Source organism: Emydura macquarii, unplaced genomic scaffold (genome assembly GCF_026122565.2).
Source record: "Emydura macquarii macquarii isolate MOO-44397 ecotype Brisbane River unplaced genomic scaffold, CSIRO-AGI_Emac_v2 contig_431, whole genome shotgun sequence".
Classification (NCBI taxonomy): domain Eukaryota; kingdom Metazoa; phylum Chordata; order Testudines; family Chelidae; genus Emydura; species Emydura macquarii.
In genome coordinates, this window is record NW_027130568.1 from 11,566,834 (window position 1) to 11,579,617 (window position 12,784).

At 37.3% G+C, this 12,784-nt stretch overlaps 1 protein-coding gene and 1 pseudogene across 1 annotated transcript in view; both read right to left on the reverse strand.

Annotated features, from left to right (window-relative positions):
* SLC66A2 (solute carrier family 66 member 2) overlaps positions 1–12,784 on the reverse strand; it is an 82,767-nt gene that overhangs the window by 51,863 nt on the left and 18,120 nt on the right. The window lies entirely within an intron of this gene.
* LOC137146358 (U2 spliceosomal RNA) lies at positions 458–552 on the reverse strand (annotated as a pseudogene).

Here is a 12,784-nt window from a genome sequence, read left to right on the forward strand (position 1 = left end):
AAAAGCACTCAGGAATAATTCATAAAATCAGATTTATTCTGTTCAGCATTTATCAATAGTTCCTTAGGCATATTTTAAGATTGCTGATCTTCAAAAGTAATGATTTGGCACGCACAGTGCATGGTTGGGTTTTTTGTTCTTAAGATATGACTTGGGCCTGGGGCTTCATAAAAAATGTATTAGTCCATTGAAAGATAAAGAGATATTCAAGAAACTAACTTAAGTTTTTCAAAAGAACAGCTAGTAAGCAAAACCTAAGTCAGTTAAACTTAATTACAGAAGATGTAGCGCCAAATCCTGTCCTCAGTGTCCTCAGTTCCTGTTTAAATCAATGGTGCTCAACACACTACAGGATTAGGACCTGATTTTGGGTCTAATAAGGAATAAAAGATTTATCATCTTATTTCCCCTTGATGGGAACAAAGAAAATGGTGATTCAAGGAAGCTTCATTAGAAGTAAGTGTCCCTACACCTAATATAAAGTTCTCAGATAGAGAACATATCAGATATTAAACTGATAAGAACAGATAGTATATGTGCTGCCAAAGCAATATACTTGATCTTAGCCAAAAGGCTGGTGTTTAATGGCATTTTTGTTAACAAAAAATTGTTTACATACAGATTTCACAGAAGTAGGCCTGTACAAGGCAGATGAAAAAATAACCAATTCTGAAAAAAAAAAAAAAAATTGTATTTAAATTAAAAACAGGTCTATTTTTTTTTTAAAAGCCAACCTATTTAAAATTAAACTTGAAATTGACAACCTATGTTAAGGCCTAATCCATTACAAACATTTTAATTAAAAGTAAGCAGTCAGTAGATGTTTGCTGCGGCTATATTTTCTGCAGGTGCAAAAAGAAGAATATTTTGTTCATTTCAGTTCATTCAGCTAGTTCAGTTCAATGACTAGTTCATTCACAGTTAAGAGACCAATTGGGAGTTGAAAAGGCAGGACAGCTTGTTTTCCTCTTCCAATCTATGAATGAAAACTAGGTCTGAGGATGAGGTCTTCTACATCTAAAATTCTGACGGACACAGTGACCAGAAATAAATCAGTTTAATTCACTAATTACAGATAATACCACCTTTGTATAATAAACCAGTTGTTTTGCATTTGAAACTGTGTTTTGATAAACATTAATTTTTCCCCTTATGTTTCCAAAACATTTACAGTAGTTTTATTTCAAAAGAAACAAAAATTAAAATGGAGTATTTGTTCATTTTTAATTGAATTTAGATTTTCATCCAAAGAGTATGATACAAATCACAAGTAAAAAACCCCAATCCAGTAAATAAGAAATGCATCATTAACAATTTTGTAACATAAGGTAAAAATTAAGAATCTGACTACATGTAAGTTATGTAATTGCTTAAATAAATATATATGGATATAATGTATCCTCCTGGCTAGCAAAAAAATACCAAATTTGGTAAAGGCTACATTTAATTCCAAATAACATTTCTAAATGGTTATCAACCAATGAGAAGTGATTTTCTTTAGGAAATCAATTAAAAAGCACAAATGCAAAACATGATTAAAATCGGTGATTTAAATTGTTTTGATTTAAATTAATCCACCCTGGTCCTTTATTATTTAAAATGCACAAGGAATGTAAAGTTACTAGCTTCTATTAGTGCCTGGAATTTAACAAACAAATAGCCATACATAATGCACATAACATAAAAAGATGGCATAATAAAGCGGACTGAGTATGCTGTAGAGTCAGGACTGCCTATGACATCCGCTCCACATGTAGACTCGTGCAAGTCACTTCAGCTCAAACTTTCTAAAGGTGCCCCCCTTGCGACACCTATGATCTTGTTTTAAAAGGAGCCACACACCAGCTCCAAATAATGGAAACTGTAAGTGCACAGCATCTCTGACAATCTATCTCAAGTTGGGCACCTAAGACTAATGGATACCTTTTGAAAATGTGGGTCTTTGCCTCTGTGGGCCTAATTCTGATCTGACTTGTCTAGTCGGATGTCAATAGAAGCGAACAATCAGGAGTGAGAAACAAAGTCAGGCCCACTATGCCTCCATTGATAAAGCAAGGACAGTGGTCCTGACAGCAGCATCCTGCTACTGATTCACATAACAGCCTTCCAATGAAGTCAATTGCAGAAACTGAAGGCAAGCTATGGCCCATACCTCCCTGGCAGGGATATATGTAAGGATTAGTTAATGTTTATGAAGCATTTTTTTAAAATCTGGCTGCACACATTTGTATGGATTGATTTAGCTATAAATCCTAGCAGATCAAATAATTTTGTTTATTTCATATACACACACATACACATGTAAAATAACATACTTGTCTATTTTTTAAGAGCATAGCACCCAGCAAATTCCTTATTCCTCTTAATGGCTGATGCTGGGTGGTAAGGCCTTTTGAAAATTTGGCCACTAATTATATAATTTTTATATATTATACACATTCAGAGACACACATAACTTGCTAAAGCATATGCTGCATCAGCTAGTTTTAAGCAATTATGCAATGAAAGAAAAAGAACCTTCCCTTTGAACCGCTTTCCTGAATGTTGCAGGACTTGTACACTCTTGCAGTGTTCAAGGTTGCGACATTTTCTGCACTGAACTGACCATTCATCCCGCCATACAAGAGATCATGGTTTCTCTGCTCCCTCCAGTGTGCTTCACGCTTTACTATTTTGCATGAAGTGCAATGGTTTTGGGATGGGGGAGGCAGCAACGCAGGGAGTTACAGAGGTTAGGCAGCCAAACTTCTGTATTCTTTTATACCTGCAGATTGCACTCTTATTGGTTAAAATATTTTAATGCTTAACTAGAAGACAAATTTAAACCATGATCAGACATTTTTAAGGAGCATAGGTGCATTCAAAAAGTGTGTGATTTGAACAACTGTCACTCCTCCAGATGAAACTGAAAGGTAATAGTGTTTTGCTGCACATAAATTATTCTATTATTCTCTCTCTCTCACACACACACATACACACACACCTGCCACTTTTTTCCATTTTTCCTCAGAGGTTACAAATCTGAATAATTCATTTTATTCTGACCCAACTTTTTCTTCTCCCCACTGAACTAAATTTTTAAGATCCACAAAAAATAGAGAGAGTTTTACCCACTATTTCTATATTTAGAATCATACCCCTGACAACAAGATCATGTTTAAATTGTTTCCCTCATTCCATTTATGGTACTTGATAGACTGACTTAGGAAACCCAGGAGCACCCTCATGTGGTCAGATGTAGCTATAAGCAATACAATTTTTCTTGCTTAGTTAAAAATAGACATTCTGCATTAGCAAAGGTTTACTCAGTCAAAATTTTCACCCCCAAAATCATAAAGATCATCATGCCCAAAGTATTATTATCCCCAATCAGTACCTTCAATAACACCTTCACTGCCTTTTACTCAGTTTCAATTCAATGAGACCTTATTGGTATGAAAAGCGTTGAAAGAGTTGCCAAAGTGTAAAAGAATGGGAAGACCCTCAGATATGTTCATAGGTAGGTACGATCCATCCAGGATAGGGCTACACGCAGTGTTTGGAATTTTATCTCCTGTGTCCATTTGGTATTACTATCCATTCCCAAACTGGTAGCAGGTTGCTATATAATGTAATTCCACCTCTACCATCTCTTTTCTCCCACAGTCAGGCACAACAGAAGTCTAAGATAAGAATTTCCTGTATCTTGTCCTCCCACCAAAACCTTTGCATATTTCTCTCTTTTCAGGCTGTAAGCTTTTCAGAGCAGGAATTAGATTATCCCCTGTATTTGTACACAGCCTAGAATAAGCCTAGCTTATTGGGGTACTACCTATAAATAAATACTTACTTTTTAAACTCCATTAAAAAGAAAAAAGTGTCAAAATTCTACTTTTATGCTGAGGCCATTCCACAGTAGAAGGGTTGATGCAGAATGATGGGCAAGAGAGTTCACTGGAGCCTCAGGTTTCAATACCAACCCTCTTCAAGTAGGATTTCATTGCAGTAGCTCTGGTTTAGCACAAAATGCCACTAAATAGGCAAGTCTCTGGCTGCATTTCTTCCTTGCAGTTTTACAAACAGTAAACTTGAAGTACATTTTAAAAAGTGTACAAGCCATACAAGAGAGCATCTGTGTTTCCCCAGAGCTTCCTGTCCTGGCTTTTGGTCACAGCACAACCCCCTTGTTTATCTCCCCTTCTTCTAGGAAGGTGACGCAAACACATTATTTGATTGCCTACCTATCTATGCTGGATAATGAACATGAGGAATTTGAAATCCTTATGTTGCAGAAAAAATATTACAAAGATGGCATTTACTGAACCCTGGAGGATTGCTAATGAATGTTAGTCACTGGCCACATTCTCTTTAGGAAGGACAAAGTGAACAAAAGGGAAGAGGGGTTGGATTCTATATCAAAGATACCATTACTTGTTTTAGTTGTGGGTAACTGTGTTGATAGAATACACTTAGAGTTCTCTAAGGCAACTGACTTAGTACAGTACCAACACAACATTTTGATTTAAAAAAATAATAATAAACTAACACTGAAGATACTTAACCATTGGAATAGATTACCAGGGGAAGCAGCAGATTCTCCATCACTTGGCCCTTTTAAATCAAGAATGGATGGGTTTCTGAAAGATGATTATACTCAAGCTCATCTACAACTTATTGAGCTCATTACAGGAATTAATAAGTGAAACCCTACAGCCTCTAGATCCCTTTCCGCAGTACTTCCTAGGCAGTCATTTCCCATTTTGTATGTGTGCAACTCATTGTTGCTTCCTAAGTGGGGTACTTGCATTTGTCTTTATTACATTTCATCCTATTTTCTTGAGACCATTTCTCTGGTTTGTCCAGATCATTTTGAATTTTAAGCCTATCCCCCAAAGCACTTCCAACCCCTTCCAGCTTGGTATCAGCAGACTTTATAAGTGTTCTCTCTATGCCATTATCTAAATCATTGATGAAGATATTAAACAGAACAGGACCCAGAACTGATCCCTGCAGGACCACTTGATATGCCCTTCCAGCTTGACTGTGAACCACTGATAACTACTCTCTGGGAACAGTTTTCCAACCAGTTACACACTCACCTTATAGTAACTCCATCTAGGTTATATTTCCCTAGTTTATTTATGAGAAGATCATATGTGACAGTATCAAAAGCCTTACTAAAGTCAAGATATACCACATCTACCACTTACCCCTTATCCACAATGCTTGTTACCTTGTCAAAGAAAGTTATTAGTTCGGTTTGAATTGACTTGTTCTTGACAAATACATGCTGACTGTTACTTATCACCTTACTATCTTCTAGTTGTTTGCAAATTGATTGCTTGATTATTTGCTCCATTATCTTTTCGGGTACTGAAGTTAAGATGACTGGTCTGTAATTCCCCAGGTTGACCTTTTTCCCCTTTTTATAGACTGGGGCTATATTTTCTGGGTGCACTATGGTGATAACGGTTTCTTCCAATCTTTTAGAAAGGAGGGTATTCAGCTTAAATTAACTCAGCCAAACATAATTAACCTCTAGTGGGGAATTAACCCCCAAAAACTCAGGCTGTTCACTGGCTCAGCATTCTCCTAGGGATACCAGAGCATGGGCATGCAGTAGGCCCACAGATATTTATTTTATTGAACTCCAAGTACAGACTGGAACTAAACAAGCTGATTTTTGGGATGGGGAAGAGCAGCAAGGCTCCAAAGCCACTTCTCATCAGTAGTGGCATATATGTAGAGCTGACCAGAAAAGGAGTTTCATGTGAAATAATTCTGTGAAAATGGGCGGAGACTCATTGTCTTCAAAAATTTCCACATAAAATTGAGTTTTTTGTGAAAAAAACTCAAGTGAAATAATTGAATTCTAAAGTGCTGCCAGAGTGTCTCATATTCCCATTCTCTGATGTAAACCAAGCTCCCGGGTCAGACTACATCTCTCAGTATGCACTACAGTCTCTCTTCTTGGTGAGAGGAGGTAGTGCATTATGGCAGTTGCACAGACACAGTGCATCATGGGAGATGAAGTTTGGCTCAGCAGCCCAACTTATAGAGAAGAATAGAATTTCAGAATCAAAATGTTTCAGTATTCTGGCGTGCAATTTTGCACTGAAGATCTAAGTTTTCAGCAGAAAGCTGAATTTTTTTTGCAAAGTGTCTTTTAGTTGAAAACCCAATTTTCCATTAAAAGTTTCAGTGGAAAATTTCCAACAAGCCCTACATATTTGTCTTCTGGGGTGCACTTAGGTTGCATTTTCAAGCTCTCTCTCTGTCATCATATAAACTAGAATTTTTTTTTTTTAAATGAAAACAACTAATATGGGAAAATCTATCTCCAGGAACTGATGCTTAAAGTAAAACATCACAATAAAACTGCAAGTGTTGGCAACACTCCAGTACAGAACAGGTGTCTAGCAGAAGTCATCACCATGTCAAGTAGCAAAGGCAATCTAATGAAACACTGGAAGAGCCAATGGTGAATTCCCAACTACCAAGTACCAGCAAGTACCTACATTTCTGTTTAGCTTTCAAGATTCTTAAGCAAATTCCATCTTTTTCTTAAAACTTTTAGTTTAACCGAGTCCTATTTGTAGTCATATAAATCAAATCTATTTAGAAGTAGCTGAATAGCAAGGAGGGAGGGAAAAGTCACATTACATGACCCAGTTACAGCTACTTTCTGGCAAGCAGATGATTTATCAGTGGTTCCCTCTGCTTCATATGTGGCAACAGCCAGGCCCTTTGACATAAGGATATACTTCTACAAGCTCAACACGCCATCACTCCATTCTTTATCTTCCATTTCCTTTTCAGAGCTATCAAAAACAGAATCAAACCAGTAATAAATGAGGGGGAGGGAGGCAGGAAGCCCTCCCCTCACACAGAACTGCAACATTAATACAGCAGGACAAGCTGGAGGACATGCCAGTTATGAGACAATCTGAGTGGTGGGGCAGGGGGAAGGGAAATAACAGTCGATTGTGTAAGTTAGGAGATCCTGCACATCTGAACGCTACCACCTCAATCAAAGCAAATCTGGATCCCTTTGACTTCTAACTTTATATTAGGGGGAAAAAAATCCTAATAAAAGAAACCGAATGATTACCACAGCATATGTGGGTAAGTATACACATTTTTAAAAATCAGTCTAATAAGTGGACATCATAGTTTGGGAGAAGTGCAGAGTAAGCAGAAGGGATTTAAATCCCCTCTTGCCCCTATGTAGTTCCTAAGGTCAGTGCTGGGTGGTAGCAGCCAACCCAGCAACAGACACAACTTTTAGAAAAATAAAAACCATACCTAGCAGCGGTTCAGAGAGATCTGTAAATGGGGATTTAATGGAGAGAAGGGAAAAAAAAAAAAAAAAAGGAGAGAAAGACAGACAGACACAGATAAACAAAATAAAACCAAAGAAGAATCCACGTGATTGGCTGATGCAAACTTTGGTTCTGCCCTGACTTCAACTCTAATCAGTATGGGAAAGGACCAAACAGAGGAGCACATTGTGTATATATCTACCTGCTTATCCATTATATTATTTATATAGCACCCACATATGTTTATGGTGCTTTCCTATGCATCTGTAAACACAAGCCCATACCCCAAAGATAGACCCCACGCACTCCTAGTTCCACAGAGAAGCAATTAGAGAACTAATCTGACAGGACTCCAGTGCCATGACATGATGTAACATATTAGCACCTGAGTTTAAGTTCTAGAGCTTGCTTACTCATTTCATTTATCACCAAGTTATTGGTCTTCTAGCAGGAGTAAAGAAGTGAGACCAGGAGAGAGGGGGTAAGAGATTGTGTTACCTCAGTTGTCATACGACACATGCAGCTGCATGTTGCACAGCCGTGGTTCACACTTAGCATCCATGGGCCAACTAGATAAGTCATCGCTGGTTTTCCCCCCCATTTGTTTTTATACAGGTACCGCCTAAAATGAAATTGCTCATCCAGACATATTCTGGTTTCGCATATACAACTTTTTTTTTTTAAAAAAAATATGGTTTTCCATACACTGTACTGCTACATAACAAAATTTACACTGGTTTTCGGACACCTCCGATATCATTTGGACTCTACGGTCCTCTAGACCAGAAGCAGACTTCAAGCCAGTACTCTCACACTGCTTAGTAACATGACAGACACCAAACCAATTTCATTTCAAGATTTAAAATAAACTTTATAAACAAGAAAGGAAACCCTTGTGATTTCTTTCAGCGGTGTCCGTAAACTTAAATATTTACTTGAAAATTACAAAAATCCAGCTAATCACATGCAAATGCTTTGGGAGTCACCCACTGTACCACTGAGACCACCACAAAGCTATAAAAACATCTTCAAAGATCTAATAACCTTGATCCAATGTCTTGCATGTCCTGTGTCTGCCAAAATCTCCAGATCTCATTCAAAGGACTCAAAATGTAGGCAAGAACTTGCATCTCATTACAGGAGAATACAAAGTGTCCACATGTAATCTTCAGATACACCAAAAGTGTTTTGTTTGTTTATTTGTTTTAAATAAAGTTTCTTCAGAAATGTTGCTATTTAGGTCTTCCTTTTCCTAGAACAACTGGGAATAATTTTGTTTCTATATGAAAACAGGAAATTACACATCCTAGGGCAGATTCTCAGCCAATGTAAACTGTCGTAACTATTGAAGTCAGTGGAGTTCTGACAGTTTTAAACCAAATGAGGATCCCCTTAGTATAACAGCTTTCAGAGTCAAGTGTCAGATAAAAGCTTTTGCAGTTAATGTTTGTGTGGAAGAACAGTAGCATTAAGTGGTTTGCTGGAATACTGATAATAAATATGCCTAAAATACCCCAGCGGGCACAGCAAGGGCTCAATTTCTTATTCAAAGCTGGTGACAGATGACAGCTTCAGTATCAGCATTTATCTACCAATTTCACCACAGATCCATTGGTATAGCATAGTGGGCAGTATTTTCACTTTAACACTCTAATCGCCCTGCAATTAAACAGTTTCCAAGGTTAAGTGAACTTTAGTTAAAATTAATACAACATACTGTATGCTTACCATGCTTTTTCAAAGGGGATGTAATGACTCCCAAAGCCTAGAAACACTAAAGAGTTTTTTAGGGAACTGAAACCTGAGTTGGAGATTCAGGAAGCCCATCTGTAATAACTTTTTTGAAAAAATGCTCTGCCAAATTCATTGAGAGAGGTAAAGGAATACACAATCCCCTGAGCCAAAAAAACCAAATACCTCCTTACATAAACTTTCAGTGGGATTCCCACACCTCTGGACAAACAAAGCACTGCTATAAAAACATAAGCAGAACGCAATTCAATTAAACAAATCCTGTGTAAACCAAAATATGACTAGTGCCATTATAGCCCAATAAAGCAGTGTTTCTCCCATGCAAACCTTCTTAGTCTAGTAGGAGATTATATACACATGTAAACACTCGCACGCGTGCACGCACACACACATGCCTCAGAATTATTTTAAACAGATTTATACTAATTAAAAATATTCAATTTAAAGAAACAGAAACATACAAAGAATAGGTACACTAAATTTTTTGGCACTCCTGAAAGAGTGCTTTTCCCATTTCATCGAAATGCAGTAGGACTATTTCTTTTATCTATCCTGTTTTTCTGGGCAAGATGAAGTTCATTTCAGAAATTGCTTGTCACAGGTATCAAGAAACCCAACTCTAAGTTTCAGCAAATTTTCAGAAAGACATTCAGGTCCCACTGTTTACTGAAAACCATCAGGCGAATGATATTTAGAAACTTTAAGAGACATGAGTAAAATGTAGCAACTAATTGTTTCTATTTTCTTATAGTTCCTTGAAGCACTCAGAATAAGCCATTCTTCCACCAAAAACTGCAATCTGTTTACTAGCTACGATACCATAAATAATAAAGCATCAGTGAATAAAGAAAACAAGAATGTAAACATGTTAAGAATGGGGTGAGATTTAAGTTTACATTCTATAGGTGTCTATTTTGATATAGCAAGCCAGTGAAAATGACTGCAAAGAAGGATACCAGACAAAATAGCAAAACAAATATTATTTGATGCAAAGCCCAGAAAAATGTTTTTTGAGAAGCACAATAGGAAAAGGTGCTTTGCAAATTACAGCATTAAACCAACATGCACTTTTGGAATGTTATGAATTACATTTTTTTTTTCCAATCAGAAAATCCAGAAGAGAACAAGTGCATTTCTTGAATACACGCTCCATTAAAGATCAACCGATACATAGGACTGATCCATGGCCTAAGGAAAGTGCTCTGCATTGCACCACCATACAGAAATGTTTCTGTCTCTGTCAGGACTGGTCTACGTACAAACTGAACAGTAATTTGATTACATTTACAAACAGATTCAGTTGTACTGATTCAAAACCCCAAGTAAGTACTCTTATTTTGGAACAAGAGGGCCCTACATTTACTTCCTTTAAACTAATTTCTTACCAACTTGATCAAAATTGAAATAGAGCCTTCTTGTTCCAAAATAAGAGTATCTACATGGAAGAATTGTGCCAAACTAAATAAGTTTAAAAAACAATAAGTTAAATTGGTGCAATTTCTATGTTTAGAGATATCTAAGATCATACAAAGCAGTATCTAAACTCCTTAAACTAAGGTACCCTGGTTAAGGCACCATCATGGTCTCTGGCTTGTCAGGCTACTATGAGCTGGAAATGGCACAGAGGCAGGGGGGCACATCATATTTCTCAATCCCCATAGCTAGCTAAAGAAAAACATTCAAAATCTTAGAATGGATTCCAAACACACCAGTCCAGATAATGATGGGGGGGGGAACCTTCAAAGTGTGTAGGTTTATAACCCCCCACACCCCTCTGCCCTCCGAACAGCCATACAGAGGATGCACTGTTGAAAATGAGGGATGGGACAGGAAAACTTCATAAATAAGTGTGGGGGATAGAAAAAAGAAAAGTTCCTATGTTGGTGGAGCGAAGAAAAGACTCTCCATGCAGGTCATGCTGGTTAATAATTTCTATTACATAATACTGTTTTGCTTCTCTAATGGGGCAAAAAAAAGAGCAAAACACAATTGAGAAGAATGGTGGGATGAATTGGCAATTCAATGACCTCCAGAATAAAATGGTTTCTGGAACAGTATTGAAAGCATCTTTTCCTCTATGAAAGTTAAAACTGCAAAACAGTTAGGGGTTAGTATCTCAAGAAAAGATAGCGTAAACGTTTTCTGTAGAAATGACCATCATGCAATCATTCCTAACATGACCAAAAAAAAAAAAAAAAAAAAGCAAAAAACAAACACAAAAAGCAAAACGTAGCGAAGCGTGAGTTATGTTGCAGATGGCAACCTCATGCAGTGTGGGTTTGTACAGTACATACCCAGATAGGATCTCTTGGGAGGTGCTTTGATTTCTTCATCTTTACTATCTGCAGCTACATAAGAAAAATAAATTGAGAAGAGAGAAAGAAAAGACAAAACAGACTAATTTGATTCAATACAGTAGATGGTCTTTTAGTTCATTTTATTTTAGCTTGGTTGGTTAGTACATTTTGCTGATAAAAAGAAACATGCCAGAAGTTTTAGTTTCCATGCGGTCTAGAGGATTTTCCCCAAGATTTAAGGGAAGGAAGTCACTGAAGTGTCTCAGTGTGATAGTATATAGATAGATAATAACAATTTAAAATAATGAATGAAGGGGAGGGAGAACAATAAAGAGTGTAACATGTAACCCTCTGCAAAGCAATGTACACATATTTATAAACTTTTCAGTTGAAAAAAGCTTAAATTGCTTATTTTTATTCCTTTGCCTAAATTAAATGTGAGGATGGAGGAGACCTTTTCAGGAAAGAATTATGTGGGGACAAGAAAAGAAATAAAACAACAAGGGATGCCTCACTTTCTGGAGTAAACTCTGTTCCATAACATTTTCAACAGATTTAACAGTTAATGCGAGTGGCTTAACAGAGACAGACAGACCAAATCACCACTTCATGTTCCATATGCTGAAACATTTAATTTTACTCCAACCTTCCTCTGTAAGCCTGAATTCCATTTGAAAACCACATTCTATCCAAGACTGTTGCCTGTGCTCACTTAATAAACCTCTTCAAAGGATCACGGTGTTATAAGAAGGTACAAGTTGCTATCTTAACTTCTGTTTACATCAGTCTGAGGAAAGACAAAGTCCAAAATTGAATAACAGTAAGAAATAAACTGGAACAATAATGGAGCCCCCCATCCTAACTTGACCCATAAACACTACAGTAATACAAATAACTACACAATAAGGGTGGCTTCAGGGTTAGGCAAAATATGCTTAAGGTACCAGACTCTCAGAATAATAGACCATTCCCACGATAAACTCCCCACTGGTTTTAAGCAAAGTTAGATTATTTGGGAGTGCCTTGCATTTACCCACATGACCAGTGCAAAGGTTCTTGGGGCATAATCAGGGTTTGAGGGAAAGGAACCAAATCTCAACATTACATTGGCCCTAGCTGTATCTCGGACAATCCTCCAAGCCTGCCAAGATTTTCAAAAAGTGACTGGTAAATTTAGCTGCCTCCACCTTTGGGTGCCCAGTTTGAGTCATTTTAACAGGCACACAGTTTTCAGTTACTGATATTGTCTGACCACCAGGCCCCTTTTAACGGTCTCAAGTTGGATGCCTCAGAATTGAAGGCATCCAAAATCAAACGTCACTTGTCAACATCTTGGCCATCTAGCATAGTTACACTGTAGTGTACGACAGGACTCTCTCACTGCGAAGGTGGTTTGTATAAGGAGAGAGCTTTCCAACCTTGAGTCATTCTGCA